Genomic DNA, 21503 nt, shown 5'->3' with positions numbered 1-21503 from the left:
AGACTGGGACACAGTAAGCATCTCCCCCTGACTCCCGGTCCAGAAACGAACCTCTTATACGTGCCCGAACAGAGCAGAAAGGACGGCCTCTCCTCCTCCGCGACGTGGACTCGACCACGCTCCTCCGCGGTCAAGGGAAACCCAGCGAGGCGCAGTACGATGTGTATAATGACGGAGGGAAGGGGGAGGAGCATTCCGGCCCGTGGCTGCGAGAGGGCGCAGCGCAGCGGCAGCAAGGTGGGAGCGGCAGGTAGGGCGACCTTGGGCCGCGGCCCGGCCCGGCCCGGCCGGGTGCGCTCAGTGCGGCCCCAGCGCCCGTGCCATGAGTAGCTGCTAGCAGACGCTCGCCCGCTATGCGCTCGCCTCTCCCCGCCGCGGCCGCGCCGCTGCTGCTGCTGCTGCCGCTGCCGGCTGCCCGCGCGCAGGACGCCGCCGACGCCAGCTGCTCGTGTGGCGCCAGCGCGGCCGGCGCCGCCGTGGGCACGCTGGTGGCCGCTCTGGTCGTGGCCGGCGTCGCCCTCCTGCTCTGGAGGCTCTACTGGCGGGGCCGCCGCGGTGAGTCCGCGCCGCCGCTCTGTTTGTCAACACCCCCCACTGGCGGCGGATACGCCCACGTCCCGCCCGCCTCGCCTCGGGGGTTGCCCTCACTTGCAGCTACGACCGACGGCAACCTCGAACAAACCGCGCCAGATGCGACTGACGTCATCACCCGCCTACTCTGTGCTAATTTTTACCCTCAGTGAATCGGCAGTTATTCTTCTTTGTTCGTGGAGTTCGAAAGAAAGTGCTCAATGGGCGAGTAACGACCGCAGCTTCCTGTTGGCCACTACCAGCCACCGCCTTTCCCACTTACGAGGAGACCACCCGGCAATCGGATTTTTGTAACGTGTTGTATTTGTGGTACGTGAACTGAAATATCAATTAGTCTAAGCACTTCGATGCAACTGTAAAAAAAAACTCGAGAAAGTGACTATGAAGATTTTCGAGCAGCAATTCACAAAAGTTAAGGCAATTTTGACGACTTGGCGGGCTGCTCGTTCAGTAACGTTGGAGAGCAGCAATCGGGTGCTCAATAGATCGCTGGGTCGAGTCTCACTATGACCTTTTTTCCTTTTCGTTTTATTTTTTTTTTTTCGTTCAGTTCAAATACCTGCATCATTTAAACACAAAATTGACCAAGTGTATCCTAATAAACACATACTTCATCATCATTATTTATGAAAATGCATGTCTTCTTGAGTGGCCCAGCGGTTCTAGGCGCTTCAGTCTGGAACCGCGCGACCCCTACGGTCGCAGGTTCGAATCCTGCCTAGGGCATGGATGTGTGTGATGTCGTTAGGTTTAAGTAGTTCTAGGTTGTAGGGGACTGATGACCTCAGATGTTAAGTACCATAGTGCTCAGAGCCATTTGAACCATGTCTTATTGTTTCTAATTACATATTGCACCCGAAGTTCCAGTTTCCACTGCAAACACAAATTCTTCATTGCCGATATTTTATAAAATAATGTTTTTTTTAAATTCAGACAGTCTTTATTAACAATCTTTTGTAAAATATCGATAATTAAGAATTTATATTTGTAGTGGGTGTGATATGTAATTAAGGAACAACACATGCAGTTTCCATGGATAATTATAATTAAATATGTCTTAGTTAGCATATATTTGTTGAAAGCGAGTTTTGAACCAGCCTTCCATAGATTACCCGAATAACTTTCTCTGACGCTACCGAGTGAACAACAGTGCCCAATGGGAAAAAACGTCTTAACTTCTGTAAATTAAAGTTCCTCGCAAATTTTCGAAGTCTGTTTTCGTGAGAATTTTTGAGGGTTGCATCGAAATCCTTTGACTGATTGATATTTGATTTCGAAACTTCACCTATTATAAACATAAAACGTAACAAAAATACGATTCTGGGTGGTTTCGTTTACAGCCAACACTCTTCTTGTCACTCATGACACGGCAGTCTGTAGGAGGATGTGAAGTTGAAGTATAGTATTTTGCTGGCAGGCTGCTTTCGCTGCTCTGTCAGCTTCGTCGTTCTCCTCGATTCCCAAGTGTGTAGGGACTCCAGCAGAAGACCACCTCTTTCGAAGGATGGAAGTGATCCTCTTGCGCCTCCGTATCGGATACTGCACAATGACGTAGGCATATCTCCTGCGCCAAGAAGACCCACCGGAGTGCAGTGTTTGTGGCGTCACTCTCATGGTCCACTGTGTTTTAACGTCCTGTGTGTTGTATGGTGATAAGAGGGAAGCCCTTGGCATACCGAGGGACTTACCCCTCCACCCCCCCACCCCCCCCCTCTGTCTTATGTGGCTACGAAACAACAGCACGAAAATTGTTGGCGTTTTGTGTGACTCCGAGACTCCTACCCAATTTAATTGAACGGAGGTTTTAACGAGTTTTTAGTGGCTGGATCATGCTTTTAGTTCTGCGATACCTCCTTACCAACTTCCACTGTTTTATTAATTATTTTAACATATGACAACTGCACGACTAGATCCGTTAGAAATCGCTGTAATTATCGTTATATGGCATTTGCTTTTCATTCTAACAAGGTAATACTTACTTACCAGTACCACGATCATTTGAAATGGTGCTGATCACCAAGCTGTTTAGCGCTCGACAATTTTAAATCCAGCCATCCATTCTTTATTCGTAAACAAGTTTATGTACGGTTTCGGCGTATTTACACGATTCAGAGTGCAAGTAAGCGACTACACTTTACCGTAATAAAGTAACATTCCCTCCACATTTCCCATGATACGTGTTCTGTAAGATAAACACCAGTAGCAAACGCAGGCATTGCCTGCAGGGAGGGAGCGGTGACCTTTTCAGTTAACGTACAGATAAACAGCAGTACGCCGCGTGTTATGTGTACTTTCACTTGTCGGACATGAGCATCGTCACATATTCATTGTCTTAATGGCAATTAGAGATTTAATCCGTTAAGGGATACTGGTAAATAAATATACCGCTGGAACTACAATGTAACTTCTTACCTCTCTGTTAACTTAGGAATAAATAATAAATTGACCAGTTTTATTAGTTATTATTCCCAAAGACTACATGGTGACATGTTTTTAAGCTGGCAAAAACACTGTGATTTAAAAGGTTCAGTCACAATGTGTAGTGTTGATGATTATGATCGCTGCCTTAGAGCTCTAACTTGTTGCCACCAGGGCAATGAATATCTAACGGTGCTCGCGCCTGGCTCGCGAAAGTAATCAATAAATGACATAATATTGTGGTTATCAAAATGCTACATGTACCTGGAACCAGGAGGGGTTGAATAGACGGTCTGAAAAAAGCTGCAAAACGAAGTTCCCTGTCAAAAAATGGCAACTGATTTCAGATTAACATAAAATATTTATAGTAAAAAAATCACTTTTTACTTACAGTAAACTTGGGCATAACAGCGTTGTAATCGAACCTCAATGTCTTTTAGGAGCAGAAACTTTAATTTTAAATAGAAAGAGGGATACTGAAGAAATTCAGAAAAAAGAAAGATTATTAGGGAAATATTAGGCTCCAAAATTACTTCTGGAGGAGCTTATAGGCTAAGAAGTAGTAAGGAAATAGAATACACAGACATACATAGGGACGTGAGAAAACGAAGATTTAAATTTTATGGGTACATTACGAGAATGTCACCCACTAGGTTGACAAAACAAATAGTAGAATTCTACGAGAACAGAAGCAAGGCCAAAACTGAGGCAATTAAATGGATCGTTGCGATTCAAGAGACTCTTCAAGTAGCCGATATAACTCAGGCTGACGTTACAGATAGAAAAACATTCAGACGAAAGATATTTGATTGGAACGTTGGTCAGAGGGAAATTGGAAAACAGACTGGAACACCGTGGTTTGATGAAAGGAAGAGATTTCATTCTGAAAGGATGAAACAAATTTGGACGCAAGGGAAGGCCAATCGTCAAAAGCGACATTGATTGATTGTACCTCGCGTTGTCCATACGCGAGTAAAAAAAAAGAGTCGTGTAAAAAAAATCGCAATAGATGAACTATGACTGTTTTATTTTAACATTAAATAACTTGTAACGTTCCTAACAAACGTTTCTACGTTTCTACATGAAGATGAGCTTCATAGACTCAAAGCCCGTAATGGGAGGTCTAATGAAGCTAATTAGTGATTGCTGAATTACTGAAGCTAACGCAACCATCCTATGTTTACTTCCATGATGAAGGTGGAAAGTCACTATTTATGTGTGCGTGCTTATTCTATCTGAACTGCGAGAACGTAGCTAATGCTGTTACACGAATGGTTGTGACGCTAATTGATTCTTCCATTTCCACTTGGTAGGACAACTTCGTAGTTATAATGAAAAGCACAAAATTTTGCATGTGCTACAGTATCAGTTTATTGGGTTAAGCCCTTTTTAGCTTTCAAGGCCATCATCCGATTATGATCGACAATCTTCATCAAAGAAAATAGTGTTTCATGACAACAATAATTTATCATATAATGGTGGAAAACTTTTTAACCAAATAAACCGATACCGTAAAACATCCATAATTTCATGCTTTTCATTTATAACTGATGGTCGTTGTTTCTACCGGAACACCCAACTACATTGGTAGAGGAAAAACACCCCTGACACCCTTTCAATACATTTGCCTAAGCCAGGAGCATCCTGCCTCAGAGGACCTCGGGATGGACTTGCGAAATGGAGTGAGTTTATGCAAGACATCTCGAAAAAGTTGTGTTATCCATAGACAAGCCGGAACACTGTCCAGAAACTACGTCAGGTGCAATTTGTTTCTCCTACTTACGTATTTCATCCCCAGGAAGCAGAATAATGTGTACCTCTCAGGCCGCCCATGATCTTCTCATGTGTCGTATGTACACTAACAGCTCCACGTGTTCCTCCAAACCACAACGGAACACTGTGATGTCCTTATAATCACGGACACTGGTCACGCTGTACTCAGGAGTACTCCTGTTTATTTGTTTGCATCGGCAGCACTACACACTACAGAGCGCAGAGCGAGACCGAGCCGCGCGGCTTCACTTGTTTGGGGGGGGGGGGGGGGCTCCTCAGGATAGATAGCGCAGTGGACCTATATAAGGATAACCGTGGACCTCTCACCGACGTATCATGTGTTATATCACTGACATGAGTGAAATTGCTTTTTTGTTTGCAGTGGTGGTGGAGAAGTCTCTTGGAACTTTACTTTTGTATCTTGAAGCGGTTGCCAACTCGGACATGTTTCACTAATTCAGATTTCTGCCATATAATTCAACATTCATTTTATAATAGAACGGTGAATCTACCTGAACGTTTGATGTCTGCTGCAGATCTGTGTAGCTCATGGCACAGGGTGCCTTTCAAACGGAGGACTGAGAAAAGTAAAAGCGTTGGTGAGGGGGATGGAGGAGGAGATACCTCGGTTTGATGCGGCGATAATCGAAGAAGTGCCACTGGCACCAGACGTCCACAGAAGTGACTACAAACAGAGTGACATTTGCGCCAAGAATCCCATTGGTGTTAATGACTTATATACTTACACAATGACTTATATACTTATCCATTGGACTCTTTCTTAACCAGCAGTGTTGTTTATGAACTTGAAATGTAAACGCATCGAAACATGTCTTCTATTCAGTGACCGGAACTGATAAGTAGTTGGTAACTGCAGAGTATAACTTGCTGTGTTCCTAGGACAGTTGCGTAATTTTGTAGTTACCTTGAGATGATTTGCCTCGCTAGTTTTTACTATTACTGCCAAGAAACCATTTTAAAAAAACTCAGCGGTTTTTTGTACAGAAGTATTTACTTAGTCACAGTGGTGGCATCTTCGATCACTTCTCGATGATAAAATTCATTTTTAAGGTTGAAAATCAAACTGCGTTTCGTTCCACTAATATTTATTACGAATCGTTTTCCGATGTGTTAGGTAATCACTAGGTAGCAGTTGATGAACGTCCGCAGAAGACTCTAGTACTCAAGAAACCGATCGTGGTCACCAAATGGAAACCAAACAAATGCACATACTCCTTGCTTATGAAATTAGATAGGAAATATCAAATCTAGTGCTCATAACTTCTCATGTATCAAATATACCACAATACGTACGGGCTTAGTGTTTGCAACATTATCGGAAAGATGTTGCATTGTAAACAGTTGCCGCTATACGAGAGATAGATTTCAGTATAAGTATCAAATGAACTCTGATTGCTAATTTACGTACGTATTGACACAGAATTATTAGTCTGACTAGTGGCAAAACACCAATGCTAATATTTCTGTATCACTGCGTATATATTATTGGCAATTAGTCCACATGTGATATTTGCAGTGAAATGTGTCTCTTATCTAGTGGCATCTATTTACTACGCAACTTATGGAATTTAAACTTTTGCACTTAGCTAAGCCATTATTGTAACATATTTCATGCATAACATGAGTGATTAGCACTATGCACTCTATTTGACGTTTCTTACTTAATGTCATGATCAAAGATTATTTGTATTGCTAATAATGTAGAGATCCAAGGTCTGCTTTCTTCTACACTGGTGCCTCTTGTAGTCAGTTGTTAACCGATAATGGCCTAATAAATCGAGGAGTGGAGTTTCAGAAACAAGTTTTAGTGGAACAAAACTCAGTTTGGTTGTTTTTTACCTTAAAAATTTTACTTACAATTCATAGCTGATTTCCAGTCCATGCCAATACAAGATGGTGCTACACATTATTGCACTACATTATTTAAAAGCAATGTTTATTAAATTTGCCGTGGAGGTAAACAGTGTTTTACGAGGTTTAATGAAAACGCTGCTAGTTTTGTGCAATATTGTTAAAACATGATTTGCAACTTATACTGCAGTTAAAACAAATGTAAGGGAACTACCATAGGAATTCGGTAATGAATACGTTAGGAAACTGTATGTAACATGGAATCTAGAGATGGGGTTGGATATGAGACGAGTTACGACTCTACAGTATACAAAAATTTGGCGCCCCCTTTTTCCGTTATTTATTTAATGTTAGAAATTCATGCAGTCTTAACTGTGAATGTTTTATGTTAGGCTTGACCATGACCTCCCTTAATGAAGCTGAAAGTGCAAACTGCTATAACCAGTTACATATATGGTTGTAGTTTTCGCTAAGTATTTAGGAAGATTATACAGCCGTCATCAGTGTATTTAGGTCAGTTACTAAGGCATGGATGTACTATATGTAAGTCTTTTGGATAACTTGTGGTACTGTCTGGCAGCTGAAGACAAAAGTTATTTTATTACAAAGTCTTATGGGTGGTCTGATTGCATGTGTGAACAACCTTTCAGTGCTTGCAACTTAGTAATAAAATGGGTTATGCCATCTCTGGCCAAATAGCGCCACACGTTATTCGAAAGTCGCACATACAATACATCCGAGCCTTGTTGCTCATGCCCGCATCTCGTGGTCGTGCGGTAGCGTTCTCGTTTCCCACGCCCGGGTTCCCGGGTTCGATTCCCGGCGGGGTCAGGGATATTCTCTGCCTCGTGATGGCTGGGTGTTGTGTGCTGTCCTTAGGCTAGTTAGGTTTAAGTAGTTCTAAGTTCTAGGGGACTGATGACCATAGATGTTAAGTCCCATAGTGCTCAGAGCCATTTGAACCTTGTTGCTCATAACTGACATAAATTCAGCTGTTGATGAAGCCAATCCCCCGAAGCATGTTATGAAAGGACTAATGTGAATGTTTACAGTAACTTGTAGTTTCAATTAAACCACGGAATTAATCTGAGCCAATTGGCAATAAAATATTCTTCAAGGACTATGGAGATACTCGTAAAGAGCGTGAGAGTAATAATGTAGACACAAGTACTACGAATGATGCTTCAGCACGAGCGTGAGGGTATTAATCGTACAAACGTTGCTTCAAGTACGTAGAAATCGACGAAGAGACGAAATTATGCGGTGGTAGTTCCCTGCCGGAGCAGCCGTGAAGGAGAGGCTCGGTACTGCTACAGGTGTGTGCAGGGACTGTGGGCAACACCGACTCAAAGGAAAGCCTCGGCGCTTGTTCGTGACGTCACATCAGCAAGGCACGGCGAACGCCAGGTCTGTTGCAGGCATACTCATATTGGTAGTGTCTCCCTCCCTGACACAGGAAAATGTGAAACTATTGGGGCTAGTTGACCAACACACATTGTTCTGAGAGATTTCTGCAATCAGTCAATTGTGCAATTCATTACAATTCTTAACAAACAGTGTACTCCTGAACTTAAATTTCCACCAGTTTTAAGGATTGACATATAAAAACAACTTCATGGTCCAGCACCAACAGAATTCGTGCTTCCTTACCTTGTTTGTAAATCTGAGGAATTTACGTTTGTACTGGGTTGCTTTTACAAGAAACGTTTGTTTCGACAGGATTCAGTAATACAGAACTATGACCTTCATTTGTAGCTTTACGATAGTAAGAAAATCTTTCATCTAAATAAAACTGTAGAATCCACAACAATACCAAACATTTTGTCCAAAATTAAGAGATTTAGAGTGATAAGCACGCCCAGGCGTTTCTGCCTGCAACAGACCTGACGTTCGCCGTGCCTAGCTGACGTGACGTCACCAACAAGCGCCGAGGCCTTCCTTTGAGTCGGTGTTGTTGTGGGGCGCCGGTGTGATGGAATCGTGCCGGCCCGTGGCAGGGGGGTGCAGGCGGGGGTGGGGGTGGCGTGGCCGGCGTAGCGTGTCGCTGCACCTGCTGGTGCCTCCGTGGTCAGCGCCGTGGGAACAGCCCCGCGCTGCTCGCTTCCAAGTCTCCCACCTGCCTCTGTTAGGTATCTCGTCGCACAGCACTCCACAGACATCTCCAAATTACACGACAATATCCTTAACCTCGGGAGCCGCAGAATCTGGCAGCACGCTCACGGACTGTTTAAGTGGCACTAAGGTATAATACACTATGTGATCAAAAGTGCCCGGACACCCCCAAAAAACATACGTTTTGCATATTAGGTGCATTGCGCTGCCACCTACTGCCATTTACTCCGTATCAACGACCTCAGTAGTCATTAGACTTCGTGAGAGAGCAGAATAGGGCACTCCACCAAACTCACGGACTTCGAACGTGTCAGGTGATTGGATGTCACTTGTGTCATACGTCTGTACGAGAGATTTCCACATTCCTAAAGATCCATAGGTTCACTGCTTCCGATGTGATAGTGAAGAGGAAATGTGAAGGGACACGTACAGCAAAAAACGTACAGGCCGACCCCGTCTGTTGACTGACAGAGACCGCCGACAGTTGAAGAGGGCCGTAATGTGTAATAGGCAGACATCTATCCAGACCATCACGCAGGAATTCCAAACTGCATTAGGATCCACTGCAGGTACTACAACATTTAGGCGGGAGGTGAGAAAACTTGGATTTCATGGTCGAGCGGCTGCTCATAAGCCACACATCACGCCGCTAAATGCAAAACGACGCCTCGCTTGGTGTAAGGAGCGTAGACATTGGACGATTGAACAGTGGAAAAACGTTGTGTGGAGTGACGAATCACGGTACACGATGTGGCGAGCCGATGGCAGGGTGTGGGTATGGCGAATGCCCGGTGAACGTCATCTGCCAGCGTGTGTAGTGCCAACAGTAAAATTCGGAGGCAGTGGTGTTGTGGTGTGGTTGTGTTTTTAATGGAGGGGGCTTTCACCCCTTGTTGTTTTGCGTGATACTATCACAGCAGAGACTTGCACTGATTTTTAAGCGCATTTTCTTTTACATATTCCTTTTCTTTTACATATTTCTTGGCAAAAGAACATGGTATTACCAGACTGAAGACTGCAATATACTACTAGAGAATGGATCGTGTTTGACACTGGAAGTGTGTGTGTGTGTGTGTGTGTATAATAAATGCTAACAAACAGTATTTACAATGTGCCCCTCTGTACCCTGTGGCATTTTCTTTTTGGTGGTATAAATCATTGGACAGTTTGCAGGACAGTTATTGTGCTTTGTTTAACAGTGTTCTTCAGTTTGTTTTTTGGGGCAACAATAATTCACAAAAACTGACTGATGGACAACTTCCAGACAATCAAGGTTGAGAAAAGACCACTAATTCTGTTCTGTCTGCATAATTTTAATTTTTTACCTGTAAACTATTTGGAAATTCTTAACCCAATTCCCAACAAAGACAATATAAGTATTATACATAAGTGTTGAAGAACAATTCGGGGATGGCGATTGCATCTTTCAGCACGATCGAACACCTGTTCATAATGCACGGCCTATGGCACAGTGGTTAGACGTCAAGTAACATCCCTGTAATGGAGTCCTAATGTGAATCCCGTAGAGCACCTTTGGGATGTTTTGGAAAACTGGAAAACCGACTTCGTGCCAGGCCTCACCGACCAACACCAATACCTCTCCTCAGTGCAGCACTCCCTAAAGAATGGGCCGCCATTCCCCACGAAACATTACAGCACTTGATTGAACGTATGCCTGCGAGAGTGGAAGGTGTCATCAAGGCTAAGGGCGGACCAACACCATACTGAATTGCAGCATTACCGATGGAGGTCGCCACGAACTTGTCATTTTCAGTCAGGTGTCCGCATACTTTGATCACAGTGTATGTGCACACTGAGGGGTTGTAGTGTTAGTGCTTCAGTTGTCACGGTCAGCGGCGATCAGATGGCGCTCAGGAGGTCGGTCTGTGCACCATCTGTGTTGACTTTGTAGGCAGTAACAGTTCTCAGATTAGAGGTGACAGTGTTTGTAACAATCTGTCTAAGGTCCAAACATGCCCCGACGACGAATTTGTTCTCCTGTAGAACAGCTTCATACATTTTGTCGGTGTCGTACTATGGGCTTGCGGAAAGCTGGATGGACGTATCGACGGACTGCTGCACATGCTGGGCACAGTGTATCGGTGGTTTATCGTTGCTTTCAACTGCGGTCTGTGAGACATTCCCACACCTGTGGAGCAGGTCCTAGACGTCCAGGCAGTACGGACACATCTCGAGATCGACGCATTGTGCGAGCGGCAGTAAGGCCGGTATTACACTATCAAATTTCTTTGTCAATGATTTGATCAAATATGTGATCAAATATTCCGTCAAATACATTTGACAAAGATCTTTGACGTAGCGCTATTTTTCGTCGAAGTTCAAGATGGCTGACAACAACAACTTGTTATTAACCGCAGCAGTTGCATGTACCACAATTGCACTGTGTGCACATGCGGAGGAGAAGCGAGGGAAAAAAAGAAAACACACCTGGGTGAAGCCGTGGGTTTTACGACGACACGATAAAAGCATTCAACAAAACTTGCTATGTGAGCTTATAGTGGAGGACGTCAAGTCGTACATCAATTACTTAAGAATGGATGAGCATACGTTTCTGTATGTGCTCAATGAAGTGTATCCTCATATCACAAAGCACAATAGTCACTTAAGAACTGCTACATCTGCAGAAGACAGGCTCACTGTAACACTCTGATTCCTTGCTACAGGAGAGGGTTAGGTTAGGTTAGGTTAGGTCTCCAATCTTCGTAATCTATTTTTGTATTCAGCGTGTCTCACGTTGTGAAGCCTCATCAGTTCCATACATCTCTATTAATTTTGTAGTTGTCGGCACGCAGCAATTGTATTTACCGGCAATGTTTATAAAAACACTACACACGACAGAACGCAGCGATGCTAGCGCTCCATGTGGTAACATATCACATTGCAGTGAACAGAAGACAAGCGACTTCTTTGATCAAATCTACAGCGAGGCCCTAGATTTGATCAAATATTGGACGACATTTGACAAAGTTTCCTACTACACCATCAAATATCTTTGACAAAGATATTTGACAAAGAAATTTGATAGTGTAATACCGGCCTAACCGACCTAGTATCATCCAGGGACAAAATGTTGCACCTGCTGTGTCGTCAGAGACCGTTGGGAGCCGTCTGCTTGCAGCAGGATTGAGAACACCTGTCTCTCTGGCCAGGCTGCCACTGACACCACGACACTACCAAGCATGACTACTCTGGTGTCGTGATAACTCAATTTGAAATCCCAACAAACTGTTGTACGCGGGTATTTGTACGACGATATTTTCAAATGTGGCATAGGTATTGTAGTCATAGGAACAGAGATACAAAGATAGGGGTTTAACGTATCGTCGATGACGAGGTACACAGATAATGGAAGGATGGGGAATGAAATAGATCTTGTGCTAATCAAAGGAACCACCCTGGTATTTCCTTAATCGGATTTGGGGAAATCATGGAAAACAAAACTCTAGGTGGTCGTTCTCCCGCGTATGAGTTGTAACCTTGCTATCCCTTCAGTATTCTTGCGAGAGACCGTAATTAAATATACCTAATTATAGCAAATAGCTTGAATTCCGAAGAATATAAAGAAAAAGAAAGTAGCCGAGTCTACAGCTAATCGTTATGATGACACGCAAAAGTGACGCTCTAACAACTATGGTATACAAATTTATGTAAATGTAAAAATTAATTTTGATTACTTAGCCGTATTTCTTACTAATTATGGAACTGCAATTTAGTGAAACTTCACTTATTGAGTGAAAATAATACGGTGACCAGTCACACAGTGGACACACATTTCTATATTGACTGAGTTAGATTGAATCTGAAATTACGTAACAATTAATGATACATGAGTGGCTGACAATGGTCGTCACACACGCTGGAGCTCAACTGAATATGCAAGCTATCACTGAATTGTTATATTCAGTTACTATTATGTTCAATACTTCACAATTATTTAAAAACAAAATTCGCTGACTTATTGCCTCAGGCGACCCGTTAATGATTAATAAGCATGACCTCACTATAATATTCGCTGCCACTGAGTCAAGTAACAACTCTTCCACATGATGAAAACTGATAACCAAAAAACACAGTAAATTAACTGTAAAAGACGTCACAATCAGCAGCAACACATAAGACAACGCTGAAAGGATGAAGAGGACTATTCGATGCTAGTTGTCGGACTTTGATAAATGATGTAGGAAACATGCGACAAACGTCATAAACAACGTGGGGATTATAACGGTATATCAATGGCGATTTTTTTCAAACAGGCTAAGTAACATATCAGTCTGTCACCACAATCAGTTTTCTTTTTCACATTCGTTGTCTTCGCGAATTAAAAATAAAACGGTGGAAATACGCACCAGGTGACGTCACCACAGCCATTACCATTACGTCACTACACAACGCCGACGACTGTAGCCCGATTGAACGCCGACTGCTGTTTGCGCAGCTCGAGGGACGGACGGCGAGTGTATTGTTGCCGGCTCCACACGGTAGTTGGGTATGCGCTTCCAAGGGCTTCCCGCTTGATGAAATTATCCCGCAAATTATGTCTCTCGCTTGCTAATGTAGAACCTGTTGCATATCATCACCTTCAGCGATAACAACTTGCAAAAAGCAGAGCGCTCAGAGTACTACCTGAACACTCATTGGTTGTCGGAGAATGCGCGACGTGGTGCGCAGGACGAGCCTATACTAGACCGCCATTTTTTCGTGACTTCATCTATAGTGCTTAATATTCCTCTTGACCCCGCCGCAATACGATAGTGAGGATCGCTACAAAAAATTACTAAACATACGAACTCGAATAATATATCTGCTTTAGAGATTGGCTTGTACTATATCTATTCCAGATTCACGGCTTGTAGTTGTTCATTAACATGCCTTTTTTTAAAAAAAATCCTTAATATTGTCATAGTATCAAATTCATTAAAAGGTTTTATTAACCATCAATATTTCTTTATGAAAGTAAGAGAAAATTTTTACTTTACTTTATAGCAGATTTAATACTTTAATATGAAAATCTTTCTTTCTGTTTACAATGTGACAGTTATTATGATGACAGGGTGTGGACCCAGCTTATGATAATGATGAGTTAGGTAAATAATTAACGTATTATTAATATTAAAGTAGTACACATACAATATATTGTCCAATAAATTTTAGAGTCTAATTATTTGAGACCTTACAGCCTGGGGTAAGGTAAAGCTGCTGGGGCGATGTAATAGTTCGGCGGCAACAATTACTTTAGCGCAAGCTCTTCTTCCAGTTGTGGATAAGTTTAAATATGTTGTGATGCAGTTTGTTGGCCACACAGTATACTTAACAGTTTTGTTGAAACTTTTCCATTAATTAACAGTGTGCTGTGGCCAATAAACTGCGTCACATTAAAACCTTACCACATGCATTGCCACCACTTCGCTACATATACACTCACAGAACACAAAAATGTCATAAGTGCAAGGTCCGTGTTACGACACGGAAACAGCGAACGACACCAGCGCTTCAAGTGACCCAGCTATGAACTTTGAATACGAGAAATGTGGTGGGAAAATTCGTATTTTTAATTCGAAGTATTCGGTTTAGATGACAATATCTTTTTTAATTTATTCATCATCGATAGGCCTCGTAGTCTAATAAGCGTCCTAGGAACAGGAAGGATTTTGTGGCCTTGCAAAGTAATATATTCGAGAAATATGAATAAAAATTAAGATAATTTTGTAAGTAACTTGTGGTCACCTTCTGACTGTAAAATTATTTATTTGTAAAACCTGGTAATTCACTTTCGGCTGTGTGGTAATTATCAAGTGAAAATAATTGAACTTTAGCACATTGAAAAACCTAAAAGTTATCTGACATAACATGACGCAGAAACTGTTTCACCTCATTGTGTTCCTGATACTGCAACTTGTTTGTACTTCCCCTTTTTGAACTTAATTATAAACATGTTGCTCGTATTATGCTACATTATTACTCGCATTGAATGGAGTAAATGATTCCATATTTATGAAGATAGTAACTGTTCCCGAAAGAACAGATACCATTGAGGACCATGCAGCTTCTCTAGAAAAAATGCTAATTAATTGAAACCCTCAACTGCCGATAGGTGTTGTTGATACACCTCGATGGGGACAGCTGAAAATGTGTGCCCCGACCGGGACTTGAACCCGGGATCTCGTGCTTACATGGTAGACACACTATTTATCTGTGTCCTCGATGGCTCAGATGGATAGAGCGTCTGCCATGTAAGCAGGAAATCCAAGGAGAATTCCATGGCAACAGCTCTGGACTGAATTGGTATTCAGTTTTATTACGGTACATCTAGTCTCGGAATAAGTATTTAATTCTGCTTTGAATGGTGTTGCTTCTTATAACTGAGCATGCTTTGTAGTGTTGTTGGCTAGATCATTCTTCCTTGCTGATGCTAAAAATATTGTAATAGTTATGCGAAGAGTGTTCATATATTGTTAAGAGGTATTATAAACAATAAATTTTAGCAGAAACCATCCTCCCACTCCAATGGATGTTTCAAAGCAAATAATCTCTCATGACTAGTATGGAATTACGTTCACACTATACCTATACCATACAGTTCTATGTACCAGTTGACATCACAGCAGCTGGGAAGAGTGCTCCACCTACCATCTTCGAAGGATGCTATGGGTCTGATGATGGTCATGTGAAATGACCGAAACCGGTCACCCATGTTCTTGTAGCATACGTGGTGCGATCAAGACTGAATTTTAAAAAGAAAAATTTTTTTGATGAAATAAATGTTTAACGATTTCCGAGTGCGTGATTAGGCTGGACCTAAGAGTATAGCTTGAACTTCTGCCAGTGAAACGAGGAACAATAACATTCATGTTCTTACTTGTCATAAATATTTCGCTGTTCATTTCCGAATACGCGACAATTTCAGAGCGTGGGGTTAGGCAGGAATCTTAAGGGGACACCTTTAATTGTTGCGACTAAAACAAGCAGCAATAAAATTAATATTCTTCGTTTTCACTAATACCGGTAATGCTTCTTGTTCGTTACATTTTCAACTTTCAACTCGAATGCTCAACTTTTTTAATATTCATGTTTGCAAATAAAAAGCGTACCTACGTGTTCTTTGCTAGCCCATAAACGTGTACAATGAGGAGAGCCGCAAGGCATGCTATCATATCTTATGCATGTCAAACAAAACGGTTACTGAAATGTCAAAGAAACAAAACTGCATAGAGGCGTACCTCCATGCAGAATGGAGTTCTTGTTTTCTTAGATTGTCAGTACATTAGTTTCATTGTAGTTTACTCATCTTCTTGCTTTGAAATCTTACCTATGTTGCGTCATTCAGTGTGTGACCAATACCAACAATTTACAGGGTAAAAAAAGATATAATTTTTAAACATGTTCCAGCATTGTGCAAGACTATAAATGTGATTAAGGGAACTGTCCAAACGCTTAGACCACGTAAAATGGATGTTTTGCTTTAGCATGTATATGTGTCATTTTTTTTAGTAATGATAGCCTAACCTGTGTACCATTTAGTCCTACCTTTCCAACAGTAGCCTGTTTACTTCTTTTCTCGGAATATTTCTCGCCAGTAACTCTGTCAGTTTTTCAGGAATAACACAACAAAACTGGAATGTACGTCTACTTTAATCATCTGCTTCATTTTACTTTTGAATTTAATTTTTAAGTTTTCTAAGTGTAGAAGTCTATACCATGCTTTGTGGTATACCAATAGTGAGTGAGTTATTTTCATGTTTCACGTATCATGTGCACGATAAATCTTAATGATGTGGAACGAGTCATTTTATATTAACATCATTTTTTTTTGTAAATATGTCTCCATGCTGATTATTTATTAGTTTTTCTGTTTTAAGTAATTAAAGATGTTAATGTGTAATTCCTAGTCAACACCATTTACACGTTACAATAATAGTTAGTCTTCTGCAGAATAGGAGGAGTTGCCAAAGAGAAATGTTTTCAGTTTAGTTTCAGATTTTGCTCTTGTATATCTGTCAGGCATTTTATATCACTAGGCAAGTGATAAAAACTTTTGGTCCAGCTTTGTGAACCCCTTTTTGTGCTGCAGGCAGCCTTAATGTGGCGTAATGAAAGTTAATTCTTCTTCTGCTGTTGTAATTATGCACATCATTGTTCCTGTTGAAGTACATTGGATTATTTGCAACAAAATTTACGATAGAATAACTGTATTGTGAAGCTGTCAAATTGCTACTCACACACCGTGCAGCACGCAGAGATGCAAGACGAAAAGATTGTTCACGTAAGTTTTCGGTCAAAGCCTTCTTCAGAACGGAAGCAAAGCGCACTCGCGCACTCTTACAATCATACACACAAAACTCATATCCACATGACCGTTGTCTCAAGCTGTTCTGGCCAGAATCTTTTTTAAAGCGGGAGAAAAAAAAAATGCTTCAAATGGCTCTGAGCACTATGGGACTTGACATCTGAGGTCATCAGTCCCCTAGAACTTAGAACTACTTAAACCTAACTAACCTAAAGACATCACACACATCCATGCCCGAGGCAGGTTTCGAACCTGCGACCGTAGCGGTCTCGCGGTTCCAGACTGTAGCGCCTAGAACCGCTCGGGCACTCAGGCCAGCGAGGGGGAAAATGTGAACAATAAATAACTATAGGCGGGAGAATTTAGGGCATGAGATGCTGCACCAGCAACCTGAGCGGTCATGTAGCCGTGAGTTGCGCAGGAACGAGACCTCGACACAGTGTGGCTCGGACGTCGGACGCTTGCTTGTTTGGAAGGCAATGAAAAACACAGGAAAGAATAAACGTAATCAGCGGAACCATGACTCGTGTACAGAAAAGAAAAAAATCGCTTGAACGCCTCCATTTACGAATGAAATGTGATTCCCTTAAGCTTTACATTACATACGCAAGCTGGCAACAACTACGTCTCCACACAATTAAAGCACCGGACGCTATTTGGGATACGACCATAAAAGTCGATAGAAATCCACAACAGTCGAAACTGGGCGCAGACACGTCAGAGTGACATCACGGGGAAGTATCACCGCGGAGAACAATGGAGGCATAAATGCGGAGAACCTAACGTCTTGGGCTCTGCAAGGTGGCGGACGTCGGCATCAAGTTTGTGACGTAACGGCAACTCCCATCTTTTTTTGCTCCCATGGAATATCTCTATAAACGTTTCACCCCGGTGTACAGATTTATTTTCATTCGCTTTTCTCGCAGTCAAGTGGAGTCCAATCTGCATCACAGAAAACTTCAGATTCTCAGAGTCTATTACCACACAGCCTATATCTTTGATTTTATACAAAGCAAGATCCCTGACATGGAGAGCGAGTCTATTTTACAACACTTATAAAATCGTTTTCAGTCACTAATTGGATAGTTAATTGACAATGTCAATTCTGATTGTCCTTAACGAAGAAATAAATGGAGATATTTGCATTGATGATTAACAACAATGAAACATACAAGATAAATATAACGTCTCAAGATGTGAAATACTATGTTCTAGTGTTACTTATAGGGTCTTACTACCGCTCAACCTTACTGGCTTGTGGTCTTGAAGACTACGTTTTCGCGTTTTGTGAATTGTACAGTTTCACATTTCTGATGACTGTTCGAGATTACGATTTACACAACTGGCCATTAAATTTGCTACACCAAGAAGAAATGCAGATGATAAACGGGTCTTCATTGGACAAATACATTATACTAGAACTGACATGTGATTACATTTTCACTCAATTTGGGCGCATATTTCCTGAGAAATCAGTACCCAGAACAACCACATCTGGCCGTAATAACGGCCCTGATACGCCTGGGCATTGAGTCAAACAGAGCTTTGATGGCGTGTACAGGTACAGCTACCCATGCAGCTTCAACACAATACCACAGTTCATCAAGAGTAGTGACTGGCGTATTGTGACGAGCCAGTTTCTCGGCCACTATTGACCAGACGTTTTTAATTGGTGAAAGATCTGGAGAATGTGCTGGCCAGGGCAGCAGTCGAACATTTTCTGTATCAAGAAAGGCCCGTATAGGACCTGCAACTTGCGGTCGTACATTATCCTGCTGAAATGTAGGGTTTCGCAGGGATCGAATGAAGGTTAGAGCCACGGGTCGTAACACATCTGAAATGTAACGTCCACTGTTCAAAGTGCTGCCAATGCGAACAAGAGGTGACCGAGACGTGTAACCAATGGCACCCCATACCATCACGCCGGGTGATACGCCAGTATGGTGATGACGAATACACGCTTCCAATGTGCGTTCTCCGCGATGTCGCCAAACACGGATCGACCATCATGATGCTGTAAACAGAACCTGGATTCATCTGAAAAAATGACGTTTTGCCATTCGTGCACCCAGGTTTGTCGTTGAGTACACCATCGCAGGCGCTCCTGTCTGTGATGCAGCGTCAAGGATAACCGCAGCCATGGTTTTCGAGCTGATAGTCCATGATGCTGCAAACGTCGTCGAACTGTTCGTGCAGATGGTTGTTGTCTTGCAAAGGTCCCCATCTGTGGACTCAGGGATCGAAACGTTACAGTCATGCGGATAAGATGCTTGTCATTTCGACTGCTAGTGATACGAGGCCGTTGGGACCCAGCACGGCGTTCCGTATTACCCTCCTGAACCCATCGATTCCATATTCTGCTAACAGTCATTGGATCTCGACCAACGCGAGCAGCAATGTCGCGATACGATAAACCGCAATCGCGAAACGCTACAATCCGAGCTTTACCAAAGTTGGAAACGTGATGGTACGCATTTCTGCTCCTTACACGAGGAATCACAACAACGCTTCACCAGGCAACGCCTGTCAACTGGTGTTTGTGTACGAGAAATCGGTTGGAAACTTTCCTCACGTCAGCTCGTTGTAGGTGTCACCACCGGCGCCAACCTTGTGTGAATACTCTGAAAAGCTAATCATTTGCATTTCACAGCATCTTCTTCCTATCGGTTAAATTTCGCGTCCGTAGCAATTTTAATGGCCAGTAGTGTATAAGATCAGAAATGCTGCAGTTGACACATCTCTGCCTACAGTTCAACGCTTTGCTGTAAAGGCCATGTGCAGCAGTCGCTGAGTCGTTCGAACGTTTTTTTTAAATAAGTATTTTAGTATACGGATGAAGGACTGTGCCATCCTCGATTACTTAGACTCATTTATTTGTGTAGTGATTGACTAGCTACTTATCGTGAAGTTTGCCTCTCTGTACTGCGTGCGGGAAGTTTAATGCTCGTGTTCCATCGAAATTCGCTCAGGAAGAGACTGTGTAGCGTGAAGTCGCGCGCGTCTGTCGGAAGAATGTACGTGGGCGCCGCGGCGTGCCGTACAGAGCGCGGCAGCGACGTGGGATCACAGCCACAGCCACAGCCAAGGCGCCGCGCCGTGCTGCGTAGCGCGCCTGCCGCCGCGGCCGTCGGTTTCTCCTTGACTGGCCGACTTCCGCGTCACGGACGAACCACCGTGCCCTTGTCTGGAGAAGGAGCAAAAAAATAGCTAAGGAAGCAAACCTGTAATATGCAAGTGTATCATTAGTCTCGAGCTCGATCCTGGCTGTCGTGCACCGAAGGACTTATTCGTAGCTTTCTGTCCGTAGTGTCGACTGCATGACGTGGTTAACCTTCCATTATAGAATACATATGGCAGCTGAGGAAGGCTCTATGTCGGAGCAGCTGTTTTCAGCGGTGAACTCCAACAGGGCAAATGGCTTTATCTACGCATATACCTATTCAATACTTGATATACCGGGCGATCAAAAAGTCGGTATAAATTTGAAAACTAAATAAATCACGGAATAATGTAGATAGAGTGGTACAAATTGACACACATGCTTGGAATGACATGGGGTTTTATTAGAACCAAAAAATACAAAAGTTCGCAAAATGTTCGACAGATGGCGCTTCATCTGATCAGAATAGCAATAATTAGCATAACAACCTAAGACAAAGCAAAGATGATGTTCTTTACAGGAAATGCTCAATACGTCCACCATCCTTCCTCACCAATCGCTGTAGTCAAGGAATAATGTTGTGAACAGAACTGTAAAGCATGTCCGGAGTTATGGTAAGGCATTGGCGTCGGATGTTGTCTTTCAGCATCCCTAGAGATGTCGGTCGATCACGATACACTTGCGACTTCAGGTAACCCCAAAGCCAATAATCGCACGGACTAAGGTCTGGGAACCTGGGAGGCCAAGCATGACGAAAGTGGAGGCTCTGCACACGATCATCACCAAACGACGCGCATCTGTCGTACATTTTGTGAACTTTGTTTTTTTTCGGTTCTAATAAAACCCCATGTCATTCCAAGCATGTGTGTCAATTTTTACCTCTCTATCTACATTATTCCGTGGTTTATTAAGTTTTCAAATTTATACCGACTTTTTGATCACCTGGTACAATGACTTGGTCTCTGGAACGGGAATTTCCAATTCTGGATGGAATTGCTTGAACGGTATAGTCTACCAAAATTAGGTTTTTACCTGGCCGATTGTCTTGAAGCTGGCTTTGTTGTCTTCTTATAGAGGTACGATAACACCGCGGGTCCGTTTTGTACAAAGAACCATCACTAATACAACGATTTTGAAAATCTGTTGAATCTGTATATATGAAACCAAAAAAGATCTGCACTTTGAATAATTGTATTTTAACTCTTTAAACATCGAAACAACAGAGCGTACCAGTCATTTGCTTCCATGAGCTGCTTCCTACCTCATCACGCA

General features: G+C 42.6%; 1 protein-coding gene across 1 annotated transcript in view; it reads left to right on the top strand.

Moving 5' to 3' along the window:
* Positions 1 to 445: 445 nt before the first annotated feature.
* Positions 446 to 21503, top strand: part of LOC126187367 (uncharacterized) — a 478540-nt gene continuing 457482 nt past the window's right edge. Inside the window, exon 1 of the mRNA XM_049928411.1 lies at positions 446 to 555. The gene's annotated coding sequence lies outside the window, so the exon portion shown is untranslated. The remainder of the gene's footprint in view (positions 556 to 21503) is intronic.

The sequence above is a fragment of the Schistocerca cancellata genome, chromosome 5 (assembly GCF_023864275.1).
Source record: "Schistocerca cancellata isolate TAMUIC-IGC-003103 chromosome 5, iqSchCanc2.1, whole genome shotgun sequence".
Taxonomy (NCBI): domain Eukaryota; kingdom Metazoa; phylum Arthropoda; class Insecta; order Orthoptera; family Acrididae; genus Schistocerca; species Schistocerca cancellata.
This window is presented reverse-complemented; position numbering and strand designations above follow the sequence as displayed.